The following is a 17,731-nucleotide window of genomic DNA, read 5'->3' as shown; positions in this document are numbered from 1 at the left end:
ATTTTAAAATATAACACATTAAATTCTAAATTGCATTAACCTGAAACTAGTTGAAGGTGTGGTTGACTATCAGGTATTTTGGTATGTTTAGGCTCCTTTACCTAAAGGGAAGGGAGGACTGTTTCATTAACATGGACAATATGTATGACTTCTAAAAAACTTACTGTGGGATTTTGTTGGGCTGAGTAAGGTGGCTGCTGAGGGCATCAGTTTAAAAGAAAGAAATAAATGGGTCTAGTTTTAAATGACGGAAGAATAAAAATATGCGAAAATCCTCTTGGATGGAAAAATACTGATGTTGATTGGAATCAAATGTTCCTGTGTTTGTTTCTTAATTTGTTTTCTTTGTGAAAAAAAAATCTTAATTTTCCATCCATTAATACTGCTAGGAAGCAACTTAATCTTTCTGAAGGGTTGCTAATGTTTCTCTGTGTGTAGAATAAACATAATATCACCCCCAACCACAGTCTCTCAGCCTCATTAGGGAGACATGCTGGGGTTAGCATCTTGGCAAACTCATTAGGAGTTTCTTGTTGCAATCAAACTTCTCCTGTCATTAGATGCCAGGCACATTATAACAGGGAGAACAAAACCTTCTAACTGTTCTTCCCATTTATTAAATTTTGTACTGAATGCATCATCTTTGTTTTACAGAAAGCCATCCACAAAAGCCAATGGAGTCTAAAAATGCTCATGCTGAAAAGAATTTCATTAGTCAGTGCTGGACATAGATTAGCATTATTTCTTGGAAATTGCCATACTGTAACATTAAGTGACAAAACAGATGTAGGCAGACTCTTCCTTCTGATTTTCTTTATACTATGAAGCATAGAAAACCACAACTCTATGTCTGAAGAACTCGGAAACATTCAGGGACTTTCTGTCAGTAGGGTACCTGGCCTCTAGGTTAAATTTTTGTGGGTGACTATTGGTGACACAATATTCCTGAAACCTTCGTCGCTTGTGTGTCTCACAAGTCTATCGATGCTGATGCACCTCAGAGTTCACTTCCATAAGGTGGGTCAGTAAAAACTCATTGCTGCCACTATGAGTGAGGTCCTGAGGAGCATCAGGGCTGGAATAAGGTAGGGGAGTGGAGAGGATGGCCCAGATTGTCAGAGCTGGGAAAGGGATGGAGCAGGGAAGATGGAGACAGGAGGCTGAGGTAAGAGAAAAGGAGAGGTGAGAACTGGAGAGAGGGTGAACTGGAAGACAAACGGTGAAGGGAGCCCTCCTCCTTTCAGTCACAGCAAGTAATCAGCTGAGCTGTTTGTGAAACTGAAACTTTAAGTCTTAAGTTTGAAGCCATTGGTCTTCTGGTATTATTAGATAGATGTTTTCCAAAGCGCCTTTGATCTAGAGATTTTAAAGAACACTGTGAGATAATTTTGAGCCAAAATTTAAGTTCTAACATTTTAAGAACAAACATTTGCACTCCCTGAGACCAATAGAAAAGATTAACCTTTTTTTTTTTGTGATGCATATAAAAACTCAATTAAAACCAACAACTTTCTGTCTTTTGTGTGTGTGTGTAAAGCCTAAAGACAAGTTGAGAAGAAACAGATCATTTTCTTTATACTCATTGTGTGGCACAAACTGAACATAAGGATAAATAATGGAAGAAAATATTGTTAACATCTTGCATTGCAATAACTTCAGAACCCATCTGTAACAATTTTTTTTTCCTTGAATAATATGAATTTTAACCTGATAGTTTTCAGAACTAATGATTTGCGTGACTTGAACTGAAATCATTAGCCAAATGCAACTATGGTATAAATTTATAGAGTTCCCAGAAGAAATAAAAGTTGGTTTATATTATCTTAAACAGCTAATACAAATATTCTCATTAATTTCTCATATTTTGAAAGAATCAAATCTAAGAAAAAATTCATTGACTTTGAATCAGTATTCAACTGCCAAATAAATACCTTCATATTTGCATATTTTAAATCTTTTATTTATAATCAGCATATGCTGGAAAGCCATACAACACAACAGTAATATAAACTATTTTTAACATGAAAATTGAATGTGGAATCAGGAAATGGAATTTATTTTTACAATATCTGTTGCTTGATGGAGATCAGAAACACACCACTTCAGACAGCAATATAAAAATGTTTATTTTGCAACCAAATCTGAATTTGTCCCCATATGCTGCATTATTGCTGACAAGCTGGGCATAATGTATTATAAGTTCAACTATGGAAGCATTCAAATGTCTGCTTACTTGGCCTGATTCAGACTTTCTAAACAAATTCTAAAAATTAAAGCTGCTATAGATTGTACTGATCATTCACCATTTAAAATCTGATTTCAAGGACATATTCAGAGTGTTGTGTCAGCAAAAATTACACTGTAGGCTAAAAATATGATCTTTATGTTGATATAGTGAACTTGGTAAAATCGCAAGTAGCAGGAAGAAAAATACAATTTTGATCTCCCTGGTTTGCTTGACACACTAGTTTAAACTATTTTCCTCCTAAAAGCCTCCCTCCTGTCTCCTTAGCTGTTAGGACTCAATACAGTAACTGATTGTACAACAGTACAAATTTTGTGACATTTTTCCTTGGGGAAACAACAAAAGCTGCTGGTTGTCAAATACACTGGATAAAGTACTACTACTAACACATTTGAAGAGCGTGACAATACTTTACTTGTTGTTAGAAAAGTTTGCTATTTTACTAGCCCTGACTTTGAAAGGGCCACCTCACAGCTGAAAGGTAACAGCTGACAATGTACATACTGCTGGAGGGCTGGAAGGCAAAATAAAATGTTTTTGCACAAAACTGCCACCCAATGTTTATATAAACTTGTTTCGGTTGGCACTGCAACAGATAAGAAAAGTGCTACAGTAAACCACCAAAGTTGCTGTGAGGGAATAATATGTAACAGCAAAGGGCTGGGAAAATGCTGCCGGCGGTGGGAATGCTCTAGGGCCGCAAAGTCCGTTTCTTGCAAGGAGGCTGTTCAGGGAAGCTCAGAGCCAACAAACAGAAAGCATCTACTACAGAATACAGTGCATTGACTATAGGAGCTGTTCATAAAGTTAACTATCTATCTAATTCATCAGGACTGTACATCGCAATAGCTACACACATTGTAGGTGAAATCCTACTGTTTTCTGGCAAATAAATAAGAAAAAAAAAATCATATTATAAGGAGAGATTTGAATGATAATTATTTTAGTGTGAACTGTCAGCTTTTCTTTTTCTTAGCAGAAGAAAGAAAGTATCTGGAAACATTTGAGAAAGACTATACACAAATCCCAGGTAATGTGCTGTTTTCTCTTCGTGGAATAATGTATAAAACCTATTTTTCATAAAATGAGACCTTGAACCATTTGGTGGGGTTTTTTTTGTTTTGCTTTTGTTTGCTTGTTTTTCAAGAAAGTAATGGTTCTTTAGTATTCTGTTGCCAAAAGATCATGGCATGTATCTCAGAACAAATTTTTTTGTTTGCCAAGTAGGCACAGGTGATGGCTTGGTGCTAATCTCAGAACTCTAAGGATCAGCACAGCATTGGTGTTGCCTTTTACTGCAAACTGCCTTATGCAAAGCCTCAACTCTGGCCAGACCTGCAGGCAGGGAGTGGTGGAACTACCTCATGACAGATATGTAGGATGAATATGTGTGGAACCAAAATTTCCTCACCCAGTAATTTAAGATCTTGATCTATGTGAGAAACTTATAGCAGCATTTGACAGCCAAATACCCAGCTTAAAAGAACCCTATAGGTTAAGAACAACAGTTAGTATTTATTTCATGGTAACAGAAATCCCAGGTTGTTGACAGACCTGTTGGTAGTCAGTTGGATTACTGGACATTTTCCAGGATACAGGAACCCTGTAGGTTTTAAAGTTGTAAATACTCTTAAAATCCCTGAGGACTGGGAATAAATGGAAGTCTTTAATCATAAACATATTATTTAAATATAATATATCTTGCAACAAGAGAAAGACTTTCAACAAGACTTCAAGAAAGTATCTAGTAATCATAATCCTCTTGCCTCAATTCAGGATCAATGACACTGTCATTCCTGACAGGTGTCTGTCTCCTTTTTAAGAACCCATTATGGAGAGTACAAGCTATTCAGGGAATGAATGTCACTGTTTTGTTAAGTTTACCATGAGAAAGACTTTCCCAATACCTAACACAAACTTCTTTTGCTCCTCTCCCTGTCCACTGAGCACTTGGCAAATTGACTCTTCCCTTCTTCCTTGGAAAAGCTTCTGTGTATTTCATGACTGCTATTAGGTCTCCCTTCAGTTTTCTCCTGTGTAGACTAAGCCATCCCAGCTCTTTCAGTCTTTCCTGGTAAGCCACGCTTCTTAGATCTCTGATCATTTGTGCTGATCTCCTTTAAACTCTCTCAAGCCTGGATACAGTACTCCAGCAGAAGCCTTAACAGTGATAAGCAGAATGGAAAAGAGACTTTTATGTCCTTCAACCTATTATTGTTTACAAGCCACAATACAAATTTCAGTTTAGCCTCACATTCATTTTGTGATCTACCATATCATGGCCCCTGCGTAGCTCCTCCTCTGAAGGACTGACATACCTTACCATATTTGTGCAGGTGATTATTCCTGCACAAGTATACTACTTTTCATTTGTTTCTATAGAATCTCATCCTCTGTTTTTTCAGTTTATCAAGATTATTGTTCATTCTAATCCTGTCCTCAAGCACATATGCAATTTCTCCACATATCATCTGACAATGTAATAAGCATCTTTTCCATTTTATCACTCACTGAATGGACCGGGGCTACAGACAAATCCACTAGAAGCTCTTCTGACAGTGAGATACTGATAACTACTCTCCAAGCTTCTCTTGCTCTTCCTCTTCATTGAGGTAGAAAGATCATTCCTAGGCCTTCCTCTAACCATCAGCATGTTTCTAGAATGACTACTTGTTACCCTTTATGTTGCTTCTTCTCTCTGCATGCTGCTGTTCCGTAACCTTTCTGGTTAGATCCTTCACACCCACACCATTTTTTTCATACATATCTTCACATGTCTGACGTAGTTTCCTATTTCTATATTGCTTTTTCTTCTCTTTAAGAGCTCATGATTTTGTTAAGATGATTTCTTACCACTTTTTCACCAGCCATGGAATGCTTATCACAACATCTTCTACCTCTCACCATTGGATCCAGCTCCAAAATGGAGCTCCAAAATGCAGTTGCAAAAAAAAAAAAAGAACATGACCTTTTTCAGGGTTACTGAATATTACAAAGTTAAAGCAAGGTGAGAAGAGTGTATCTTTACCAAAAATTTGCTCAGTTTAGACCTACTTTTTCTCCTGCTTCTGACCACAAATCAATTATTTGCTAATACATCTGTTAGCTATGTAGAAACAAGCTAGCATTACCCAAACAACAGTAATCCTCCAGTGTTATCCTACAATTTCCTCACATATCTAGAAACAATAACTAAGACAATTCAAAATAAACTGTGAATGAATACATGCAAGTCACTAGCTCTTCGCAGTGCTAAGCAGGATAAGCCTCAGAGCTAAAGGCAAATGACTGCATCACTGATGCTGACACAGAAGCTGAAACCTTGTGATTTCATGCAGGCTTGGGTGCAGTGAACTGAAAGCCTCTCATTCACTAACATGCTTACTCACTAACATAAGGAGTTAGTGCTTCACTGGGGAGTCCTCTGCTTCCTGTCTTTCCCAACAGTAATAGTCACATTTTTTTCTGACATTAAAATCTCTTTCGTTACTCCTTTTTTTGACCACTCAGTTAGGTTAGTCATGGGCAGCTGTGAAACAACTGCTGATTTAAACTGGACAGTTTAGATACCAGGGCCTGGAGTGCCTCAGAATCTTGCAACTCCTGTATCGGGAGCAGAGGCCAACTCCAAGATGATGGTGGTAGCAAAAGCCATGAGATGGCAAGGAAAGACATCAGGAAGCCTTGTTGCAGGCTTCTGCCCCGGGGCCAGGAGGCTGCCAGGGGAGGTTTCTGCCCACTCAGCCACCCACAGCTCTTGCTCCCTTGTCCTCATCCAACGGCAGCCACCTACTGCAGCCTGGTACTGTAAACCAGGTCTACACCCTCATATTGCAGATAGACCTGTTTTACATGTACTCCGTTCCTCATACCTGTCTCTTCTCTTCTACTCCAGACACCTACAATTTGTTTCAAAACACAAGAGCTGTCCTGGTCCTATGTTTCAGACTCACTGCTGTAGTCTTTACCCCTGCAAAACCCTCATTTACATGGAATTCTGGTCTGGAGATAGAAGCACAAACCAGCTGAGGCAGGAAGGCACCTCTAGAGAGCATCTAGTCCAAACCTCTGCTCAGAGCAGGTTGCTCAAGGCCGTGCCCAGTCAGGTTTTTAATATCTCCAAAAATGAAGATACCACAGCCTTTCTGGGCAGCCTGTGCCAGTGTTAGACAATACTCACCATAAATTTAAGAAAAAAAAAAAAAAGCTTTTTCTTATGTTAAAATGTAATTTCCTGTATTTCAATTTGTGCCGTTGCCTCTTGTCCTGTTACTGGGCACCACTGGGAGGAGCCTGTCTTCATCTTCCATGGGATAAACATCCCATCAGATATTTACCAGTATGGATAAGATTCCCCCAAACATTCCCTTCTCCAGGCTGAGCTGTCCCAGCTCTCTCAGCCTCTCCCCATATGAGACATGCTCCAGCTTCTCAGTCACCTTCCTGGTCCTTTACTGGACTCTCACCAGTTAAGTCTATGTCTCCCTTATACTGTGAAGAACAGAGCTGGACCCAGCACTCTAAATGTATCTCACCTGGGCTGAGCTGAGGAGAAGGATTACATCCCTCCATCAGCTGCTGATGACACTTTGCCTAATGCAGACCAGGATGATGTTGGCTGCCTTTGTCACAAGGGCACATGGCTGGTTCATGGCCAGGCAGGCATTCACCAGGACTCCTAGGTCCTTTTCTGCCAAGCTGCTTTCCAGGAGGTCGGTTGTACAGCATTATTCCTCCCCAGAGGCAGGCCTTCTCATTTCTATTTGTCCAACTTCATGGAACTTGTGTTGGCCCATCCCTCCAGCCTGCCAAGGTCGCTCTGAGTAGCAGGACACCCATCTGGTCTATCTGTCACACTTCCCTGAGACCTATTCTTCTGCCCAAAAGAGAAGTGGTGTCTTCTAATAAGGTCTCCCATTTAGCTGAATTATAGCACAACAGAGGATTTTGTCACCATTGTGTTGTGAGTAAATTCAAGATGTACTTGGAGGACCATACAGAATAAATATAATTCTCCTTAGACTTTTGTTAACAATCACAAGGCACACAGTGCTGCATTTTATAAGACCATGTCTGTGGAATTCTGACAGCACAAGTAACAAAGTGCTAAATACGTCAATTTCCAGTCATTTAAATTTATGTTATATTTTATACTTGGGAGATTTGCTCTTTTTGTGTGCTCATCTTGTCACTAAATGTGTGTATCAAATATATATTCCAAACAGCGTAACAGACTTTAAGAAAAAAAAAATGCATTGCAAAGACACTATTTTGTTGAGATGTTCTGGAGAGACGCTATAAACCACAGAAAAGAAATCTGAGTTGCTTGTGATGTTACGGGGATGCTGAGATTGCGAGAATAGCCCTGTTAAACATAGTTGCTTATTTATTTTTTATATCAAATGGACATTTAAAAGCTTTGTATGGTGCTGTAAAATGAAAAGTCATTCATCTATTCCCTATTCTTCCTCTCTTCTTAACAGTACAGAAATATATTCCAAACTCACAGGGTGGAGTCTAGCAGGGTGAATCCAAAATCACTTATTTCCACAAATGTCAGGAGAACTGGAATTTTCCTAACAGTTGTCAGAATCTCTTTCAAGAACAGTATTATTTCATCAGCTGTTTGTTTTTCTTCCAGGGTGTTAGCCTGAATATTCTCACATTCTTCTCCATCGAGAAACAAATCTGCTCTGATTTGAAGCCCTGATTAGAAAGTTACTTATTTTGTTGCCCCAGTAGGGATATAGGCACACAATCTTCTTCAGTTCCAAGGTTTACCACTGTCTTAGATAACTTGCAGATTCATGTCATACAATGCTGGTGGTTTTGTGGTTGCTAATGTGTAGGGAAGAACTACACGGTTAAAGCACCCAGGTTGTTTCTAAATGTTGCCCTTTATTTGTTTCTTTCTTTTTTCCCCATTTTCTGTTTTGACAGCATAGAAGAAATTATGAGATATATAAGTGCTCAGGATCAGAAAAAATAATTATGGCACTTTCATAAGTCACATGGAGGCCACCAATCAAAGTAAAATATACACTATAAAAGCAATAGTATAGAACTTATATGCAGCCTGCTATCCTTACTGAAGGTTAGAGAATAGAAATACACTTGCAATTACTTTGTAATTTGGCTTTGATCAATAGCACACTTGTGTGATCTACAGCAATTCAGGTGTATACCGTCACAAATGCAAAATGGTGCTTTCTAAACAATTCACAATACAACAGAAACACAGAGCAAATCCCGCCAGTGTTTGGGAAGGCAGTGTAGCAAATCATAAATCAATTTCTGAAAGCACAAAGCCATTTAGACACGAGTGGTCAGTCATTCAGAACACTAAACATTCCAATGTCGCTGTGCTGGAATAATACAGGATTATAAAAAAATCTAAAATATTTCAATCGAGTTAATGTATTACACAGTGATATTTAAACATGCTTGAAAATAGCCCAAGAGTGTATAATTCATTAATGTGGTGTAAATTCACATAATGCAGCAAGCAACCGCTTAGTGAAGCCTGCCTGCTGATGTGAAGATTTTGCAAAGCAGTGCTTCAGTGCAGAAGCAGAGCTAGGAGTCTTCATGAGGCAACATGCTCAGCTCCTTGTGAACATCACTCATCGATGCTGCCATTACAGACCAACTCCCGTGCCCGATTAAGAGGCAACTGTAATGGGCCCTAAGGAGAAGGTAATCTAGCCCTACATGGCTGAGAGGAATACTGCTCCAGTCCGAGATCTGAAGGCAGAGGGACTGGAGGGGAGAAATGGCTGAATATGCTGGAAAATGTTGTACAGTTCCCCACGGCAGTTATTGTTTCTTTGGGCCATCAGAAGTTTCAAAACTAGATGGCAAAACAAGACGAAGAGTTAAAAGGAGGAGGGAAAGTTTGTGCTGTTTTCTTGTTATCAGACTAGCCCTTTCTGTGCTGGAATTGTCATTTGTCAGGCAATGAGAAGAAGTCACAGAGCAGGAAATATTGAGTAATGAGGACACTGGATCTGCGACTGACATGGCACTTCAGAAACTGCTTGGTTTTACCTGTGTTCGCTTTGTTTGATGACAAGGAGATAATAAACCAGTTACATTTATGTGAAAGTGTGACATTCAGAGAAATGCTGTAGTGCAAGGTACAATTTAGCCATGCAAACACAATGCACAGCATAAACAGGAAAACTTACTACTTGAGTTCGAAATACAGCACCCATAATAAACCTCTGCTATTCTTGGCAGAAACTGATGCTTTATCTATTTCCCCTTTGCTTGTTTCGAGGAAGTTCTGTATTTAAAAGTATCTTTACTTGTATCATATTATACACATAAAAAAAAACACTTTGTAAGGCACACTTTCTTTGTATTTGTATGCTGTGCCTAAATTTAGGGTATATACTACAATATATTTTTTCAGAAAACAGCATAGTATCACAGCTATTGTGCTAGCCACAACTCTGCTTCCTTCCATTTTTTAAAGTCTTGTCAGTTATGTTACTGAGATAGCTTTTGGAAATCCATCTCCCTTCAGCAGGAATCCTTGTTCCTCCCACTCCTTGTCTTGTTCCTGGGCTACATGATAATGATAATTATTTCACCTCAGAAAGGTCTAGCTGGATTCTGCCTTTTGTACCTCTTTTCTTCAGGGTTTAGGAGTGGACTTCCTGAAGGCCTCCTAGAGCTAGAAGCAATTGTGTAATTGTCTCTGACAATCTTTTTAAAACCAAATGACTGTTTACTCTTAGAGATGAAAGCAGATATGACATAAAATTCAAAATTATTTCCATACCACAACATAATTTGGGAGGAAACTGAGTTTTAAGACTTTTTCATGAAAACTGTGAGTCCTTCAGCTTAACAGGAAGTTAGGGAGATTCCTAGGATCCATCCCTGCCCCAGCTTCAGGGGGATTTACTACTGCTGTTCTGATGAACACTTCCTCTACTTAGCTAAAGTGAGTTATCTCCAAGAAGTGGGACCCAAATGTTTTCCCACCTCATGTATGGGAAATAGAAGAGCAGGGATTTTAATCTGTTTTCAAAAATCCAAGGAAAGTCCCTACACAGCAAACCTATTGTTTGTACTAATGGGTCTCTTTCTGTCTGGAAATTTCACCTCGGAACAAAGATACCTTTCCCAATTCAAATTTTACTAAACTATATCCTTAAGAATTAATTTATTTATTTCTGAGGAGAAAGTCTGCATAACTGTAAGATTCCCCAATGAGTTCTGCTTAAGGACTGGTGTACTTTTATGCCTCCACTCCTTTCAGCAAGGCTCAATGATGGTTTGGTCTCTTCCAATATGGCTGTGACATTTCTTGACCTTTGTTCACAGCGTCTTTTTAAACTTTCTCATTGCCCTTTTGAGCTCTTGGCTTTAAGCCTTCACAAACAAACTGTGCAATGCATCTGGAATCAAGGAGGAAAGTACTACGTAATTATTAAGTTAAATATTGTCTCCTAGCCCTTATAAAGAAATATTTCATCTATTGCCTTTCCTGGTTATTTCCCAGCCACCTGCTATTAAGTTAAACAGATATGGTCAAATACTACGTATTCAAACAACTTGTGGCAAGCATTTGTAAATTATTACAGAAAACTTTCCTGCCCTGCAAAGAAAGGCAGATGCAAGTTCACGACTCTTGGAGACCTAACCTAATGGTGTGTGCCTGTCTCCATTGTCCAGCCAAACTGCAGGGAGATTGCTGAATTCCAGGCATCCACATAGCTTGTGCCTGGCGGGGAGTTTCGTTCATTGCTTAAAAATGCATTCAACAATTGTCAAAGTTGCTCATTTCTCCTGTCTCTTTTTACCTATCCTGATTAGTTGCCTTTCATACACACTTGCCAAATCTATCTTTCTTTATTTTGCTGTCTTCTACATTTTAAACAGCTTTCCACCACAAGAACTGCACTTTTGCTATACTTTTTCACATTCACCTGCCTCCTAATAAATCTGATCTCCCACAGAAGTTGCTGAGCAGCCCCTTCCCACAGATACTTTAGGAGGCAGTGGCAACAGGTTCCTTTTCTTTCTGCTAAAATCTCTCTGGTCCTCTGTCTCAGGCCTTGTCTACACATATGCCTTTGACATCTCCTTGTTTATTCACATGGTGCACATCTGTTTCTAGACTTCCAGACGTCTACAAGATGCTTATGGGGCATATCAGAGGTGCATGGAAAAGCTGGCCAGTCCCCTGCAAACAAATTTCACGGGATTGTGTGTGGACACTGGAGCTCTCACCTCTAACCTTATCATTGAGAAGGATCATAGTTTGCCATTGTGTGCTATGTATTTGGAAGAAATCAGAAGAAATCAGACTGATGCCTTGGTTGATGGGAATAACAGAGAATGAGGATTCCTGGAAAGCGCTTTGTCATTAGACACCACGACATTAGAATCAGGTGTCAAGACACTGAAGAAAATGTTAAGCTCTAGATTCAGAATAGGCCAAGTTTGGCTGCACTGGGATTAGGAGCCAAATCCAAGTTTTGTGACTCAGCCATGCACACATCCTGAACTCAAAATGCCACAGCAGGCTATAGCCACACCTCCGCCTGAGTAGTTTCTTTCCCCATTTCTTTCTCTCTAACAGCAACAGCAATTGGCCAAACAATTTCCACGTTACAGCCAACTATGCAGAAAGGACATGGAAGAGGACCCAGAACAGCTACTGCCCCACATAGTCAAAGGGAAGAGGCTGAGATGAGGCAAGTGGGCTGCTTCTGCTGCTGTCTTGCGAGAGGGCCAGAATGAGCTACTACATATTTCCATTCTCACTTACCAGCTGGGGTAATAGCAGCAACAGTCCGTGCATTAGGCTGTGGCAGGTGGGAAGAGAAATTCAGCCTTTTACATGAAAATTGGTCCCAACCACCTACAAGCAAATGCAAAGGTCAGATGAGACCATCCCGAGGAGGGCATCTTACTCTCTCAAGCAATCTAATGGAGACTGTCACTATTTTTTGTTCACGTCATGGAAATTTCAAGGGATATTCTTTTAGTACAAACTTGAGGCCATTATTCTGAAGAATATCCTAGTCCAAGATACAGACAGTTTCTAAAATTTATACCTTTCCCATCATTTATTTAGTAAAATATTTTTAAAGTTGCAGCTGAGTCGTAAAATGCTGTCTTTTATTTTTATTGTGTTTAAACCTAATCAGTATCTGTATGTTGAATTACACAATATAGTTTCATTTTAGAAAATAAATAAATCATTAGATTAATGAATTATGTGTCTACAATTAAAAAAAAAAAGACGTTCTGATGATTCAGACCAAACTGTAAATAGAATAAAAAGTTATCTGTATTTCAAAAGCAATTACAGTACTGTAATTTAAAATGTACCTTTTTTCCTAAGTGTATTTGAGTCTTCAAAGCACTGAAGAGGCTTTTCTAGTCCCAAAAAGTACTATCAACATAAGCAGTAATAATGTTTTTCTTACTGATGCAACTGTTGTTGGATGCAAAAAAAGGAAACTTTTCTTTTGGAAAAGAGAAATTGAGCCAAAAGTCTGTCAATACTGCATATAAAATTCTGTATTTTCATCTTCAGTTTTCAATTGCTATCAGCAAAACTTAAACATTCCTTGAAACATCAGAGTCTCAGCATTTGAAAATCATATGGTTTTTGCCATGCCATTTGGGCAGTCCTTAACATGACACTATCCTCTTGGCAAACATTTTACTGCTTTGGCTGCAGATAAGGGGCAACTGAAACAACTTAGAGTAACTTTAAAACAAACTTATGTTAGTCCACTAATGAAATCATCTCAGTGTAGGTTACCGTTCAGGACAAACTAAAACCCCTGGTGATTGTTGTAATTTATGAAAATTGCTCATACCCTGAGGGAATTTTTGCAACCAGGGATTGCTGGAGTTTAGAAATGACTCAGGAATAACCTCTTTTGTCTCTGCAGATGGATAAAAGTATACGTCACTTACAAAGGTGATAATTTTCAAGAGATCAAATGGATTTGCAACAACTTATCCATGTTAAAAATGCAGAAAATTATCATAAGCATATAAGAATCCATGTTGACTAAATATACATCTTACTGTGACAAATGTAATACAAAAGGAAACAAGAAAATTATTTGGAACATTCTTATTTTCTTCTCTATACACAGTCTTTGCTTGCACAGTGTGTCTCTACCTTCTCAGCCTTTCAAGAGTAAGTATTGCACTGTTAACGGTGTTGTATTATAGAGAACACAATATAATTTTATAATTTTATAATTTTCAAAGCCTCTTTCCTCCTCTCAAATTTTATTTTTGACCTATAGTGTTGAGCTTATAAAAATCAATTCTTTAAACAAATAAAGAAAATCTAATTATGTAGACAATGTTACATTTTCTGTTTAGTTGAACCATTCTTTTTTTTCATACAGATTTTCCCCTTCACAGAGATGAATGAATGGATAAGATCGAGGGCTTTATTAAAACACTTTTTAATATCCAACTGGAACTAATTCTGCAGAGTAGTTTTCACTATCAGTTCAACAACGCTGGGAAGACTGTCCTCTGTGGAGCAAAGTCTGTTTTGTTTAGAAGAGATCATACGAAAAACCAATGGAGGGTACTGAAGACTCAGAAACAGAGAAAACTGAACTAGGAAAGGTGTACTACACATGATACTAATATTAACAATTATCAACTACCTTATCTTTTTCTCTCTCCTTAAACTTGATTGTGACCCTGATGGATCCAGCTATGTATGAAATTTATGCAGGACAAACTGATGACGATTTATTGTTAGGGCCTCAGCGAACTTTAAGAAAGCAGAAGTATTTTATCTCCCATTAATATAAGGGATTTTAATTTCTAGATAATTCTGTCAAAGTACGGTCTGACATATTAATGTAACTTCTTTTGTTTAAATCCTAATGGTCTCAGTTGACATATATGAAGGCATTAACTTTTAATTATAGGTCAAGATTCATTAAAGAAGCTGAGACATGTCTAAACTATTGCAAACTGTGCAACATCTTTCTGTTTCCTAAATGTCTCTGTGACTGTGCTATTACTTCATTCTTTTTTTTCTGCTGATTTCGTTGTCTGTTAATACAAAATTAAAGGTAAAAAGTATTGGTATACAGCATAGTAATCCACTAAAAAATGAAGCTACAGAGCATTGAATACAAAGGCAGCAGCAATGTAAACTTCAAAAACACTGCATATTTATTAGGGAGCTTCACTTCCATTTTCACAGAATAAATGGTATTTTACGCTCCACATCATTTAGACCTCAATCTCTCTTCTGGCAAACCAAGCTGTTATTTTCGTGAATTGTTCCTAAGCCATTTATAACCAGGCTGTTGCACCATTGACAACAGCACTTTTGAAGTCAGGTAGGGATTATTCCTGTGAATTCACTGTGAATGTTCTGAGCAGCTTTATCCTCTTTTTGTACCCATCCATTAAAAATCATGTAGGCAAAAATGAAGGCACTAGTCACAAAGAAGCAAACAAACAAAAAAATAAGCTAACAAACCCTTCAGTTTCAGATGAAGGACCAAAAGTTAGTTAGCACCAATTCTGGGGAGTGCAGGAAAAAAAAAAAAACAACCCAAGCCACCCTCAGTTTTTAATGTGGAACATTAAGGGCTTAGAGCTCCTGAAACACATCTACCAGGGGAGTGAGATCCAAGGGTACCCAAAGCCCCAGATCTCCCGGAAACGAGACCCTCTCCCCAACACAGCCACCGCTGGGGACACAGTGAAGGGCAGCGTCATAACTTTTCGCACCATTTTTAGGTGGCCATCAAAGGGCACAATTGACGGGGTCGTAGAGGGGAAGTGACTTCCCTACCACAAGTCCCTACCACAAAAGGCAGCGTGCATCAACACAGACAAACTGATGCAAACTTTAGGACTTTTAGGACTGGAAACGCCTGGGAGCTGTTTGGGCCGGGCAGCGGTGAGGCAACTGCCGCTGCGCCCGCGCCTCCGACCGTTAACGTGGTCTGTGCCCGGAGCGACAGCCGGGGAAGGGTCCCCAAACAGGCGGCGGGAAGGATCACCCTGCGCCTGGGAAGGGGCCGACGCCCGCCCTCTGGGGCCGCGGACCCCCAAGCCAGCTCGGAAAAGACCCTCAGCTGACGGTACGGCGCACCACAAGGATAGCGGGGAGATGGCGGGGGGGGGGGAGCAGCAGAGAAACTCCGGCCGCCGAGTGCCCAGCCCCGCCCCGTGGCGCGGGGGGGTCCTCTTCCAGATCGCCCCGCCTCACGGCCACCCTCCGCTCGCGGCCCCTGGCGGCAGGCACGGGGAGCCGCCTGCGGCGCATGCGCAGCAGCGGCGGCGGTGTGGCTGCCTGCTCAGCTGAGGTGGCGGGCACGCACCGGGGAGTTTAGGGGGCAGCGCGCGGGGCGGTGCCGGGCCGGCAGTACTCGATCACCTCTGCCGCTCGTACCCCGTCTCCCGGCGGATCCTCGCCCAAGGCGGTCAGTGGTGAGTGCGGAGGAGCGCGGGCCGTCGGCGCCTCCATGCCGTGGGGGCGCCTGCCCGGTCCCACGGGCCGGGCGGGGCGGAGGGGCGCAGCGCGGCTGGTGGCAGGGAGTGGGCCAGGCCAAGCCAGGGTGTCCCGGGAGCGGAGCGGGGCTACGTGTGAGGGGCCCGAGGGAGCCCCCGGGGGTGAACGGGCGGAGCGGGGCGCTCTTGGCGCTGCCTGGCAGGTGCGCGTGGGGCGGGGGTCCCATGCGGGGGGAGTTCGGCGGAGGGGAGGAAGGGTGACCGGTACCCGACCGCACCCTTCCCCTTGCCGGGCTCCGGCGGCTGCTGACGCTGGTGGAGCCGCCCGGAAAACTTCTCTCAAGGGATTTGTGCCGTTTCCAGTTAAGCCAGGGAAGAAAATGTTTTGATTGTATTTAACAAAGCAAAAATCCTGCCAACTGTCTTTTTTTTTTTTTTTTTTTTGAGTGAGGTTAATGGTTGCCTCCAAAATATAGCTAATACATTTTTCTCTTAAGTTTTCAAAAACACCACCACCAAAACAAAACCGCAACTGTCTGAAGCCTTCGTACTCCTGTTAAAACTCTTTTCACTTTTGACAGTCACCCAAAGACTCTGTGTTAAATCTGCAGTGGCCAGGGTGGTCACTGCAACTGGAGCTTTAAGATGCTGAGTACGGGTAGGTGGATTTGGGCTGTGAGCCTGGGTCTGGTGGACCTCTCCTGGGCCTAACATTGGCCAGGGGACAGTTTATTTGTATCCACAAGGGAACAGGAGGGGTGCAGAGAACCTGGGTGTCATCACAGTTGAAACTGGGATTGAGTGCTGCATTGGTTGAGGGGTGAAAAAGCAAGCAGTGGCTAGGCTTGTTGGGAACAAAACAGAGAGGAATGGGAAGTGAGTAAAGGGAAGAAGAGTATAAGCAAATGAAGGCACTTGAAAGAATCTCAAGTTTTCATAACCCTGTTGTCATAGATAAGTATGAGGAGAGAAGAGGGACAGTTATGTAGATGTTGGTGTTCTAGATTAAAATCAACACCTTAAATTTATTATTACTCTAGGCTGGCGCTGGCGCTGTCACTGAAAAAAGAACCTAGTCATGCTTTTTCTGTGGCCTTGCTGTTCCTTGCCACCTTCTGTACCATCTTCTCCCAATGTTGGCACCGTTACTTATACAGCAGTGAGATGAAGTAGCATGAAGCGTTACCTGCAGATTCACACTAACCTCTTGAATGTTTTTTTTTTTCTGGTGTAACTTCGTTAGTACCTGCGTCTGGTTCTTTGTGCTGTCATAGGGAGACTTATGCTAGCTCAAGGAAAGATGTGCGATGTGGTTCTTAAATGTACATGTGTATGTATACACACAGGCACTTACACACCTGTGTAAAGGGATTGTGCAACTGTGATGTTGCACATTCTGGGTCTTGTGTTGAACAAAGGCACTGCCATTGATAAAGCAGTTGTGGGGGAGGTTTACGAGTGGGAGAGGTGACTAGCACTCTGAGTAGACATATCCAGTAAGGGTGAGTTTGCAAGAAAAGTTCTTGCTGGAGCAGGGGAGTGAGACTAGAAGCCAGAGAAGAGGGGATGGGAAATTTCTATGTGAGAGTACTGCATGGAAACAGAGGAGTGAGACTTCTTACTCATTTGCTCAGCCATCTCACTTCAACTTCTTTTAGACAAGAAAATTTTCTTTTCCAGAACAGATAAGGGTAGACCCTGGGATTCCTGAGTTACCTCCGTTTTATTGGATTTGGCAAATATCAGGAAATCTCCAGGCAAAGCATGGATTACTTCTTTCTCACACAAGTTTATCCAGGAATTTGCATCCAGCTCAAATGGCAGGCGTAGCATCAGGTGTTGAGATTATAACACGATAGTATCAGTTTTCTTTTGTTAGAAGTGGATAGTTACACACAGCTAGAGTAACTATACTAATATTGTAATTTCCAGAAGCACTCACAAATGAAGAACAGGAGAAATCAAGTTTTTAGTTAGCTGTATTTCAGCCCCTTTGTACATCTAGATTGA

This window comes from Chlamydotis macqueenii, chromosome 1 (genome assembly GCF_036417535.1).
Source record: "Chlamydotis macqueenii isolate bChlMac1 chromosome 1, bChlMac1.mat, whole genome shotgun sequence".
NCBI classification, from domain to species: Eukaryota; Metazoa; Chordata; class Aves; order Otidiformes; family Otididae; genus Chlamydotis; species Chlamydotis macqueenii.
Note: the sequence above shows the minus strand (reverse complement) of the source record.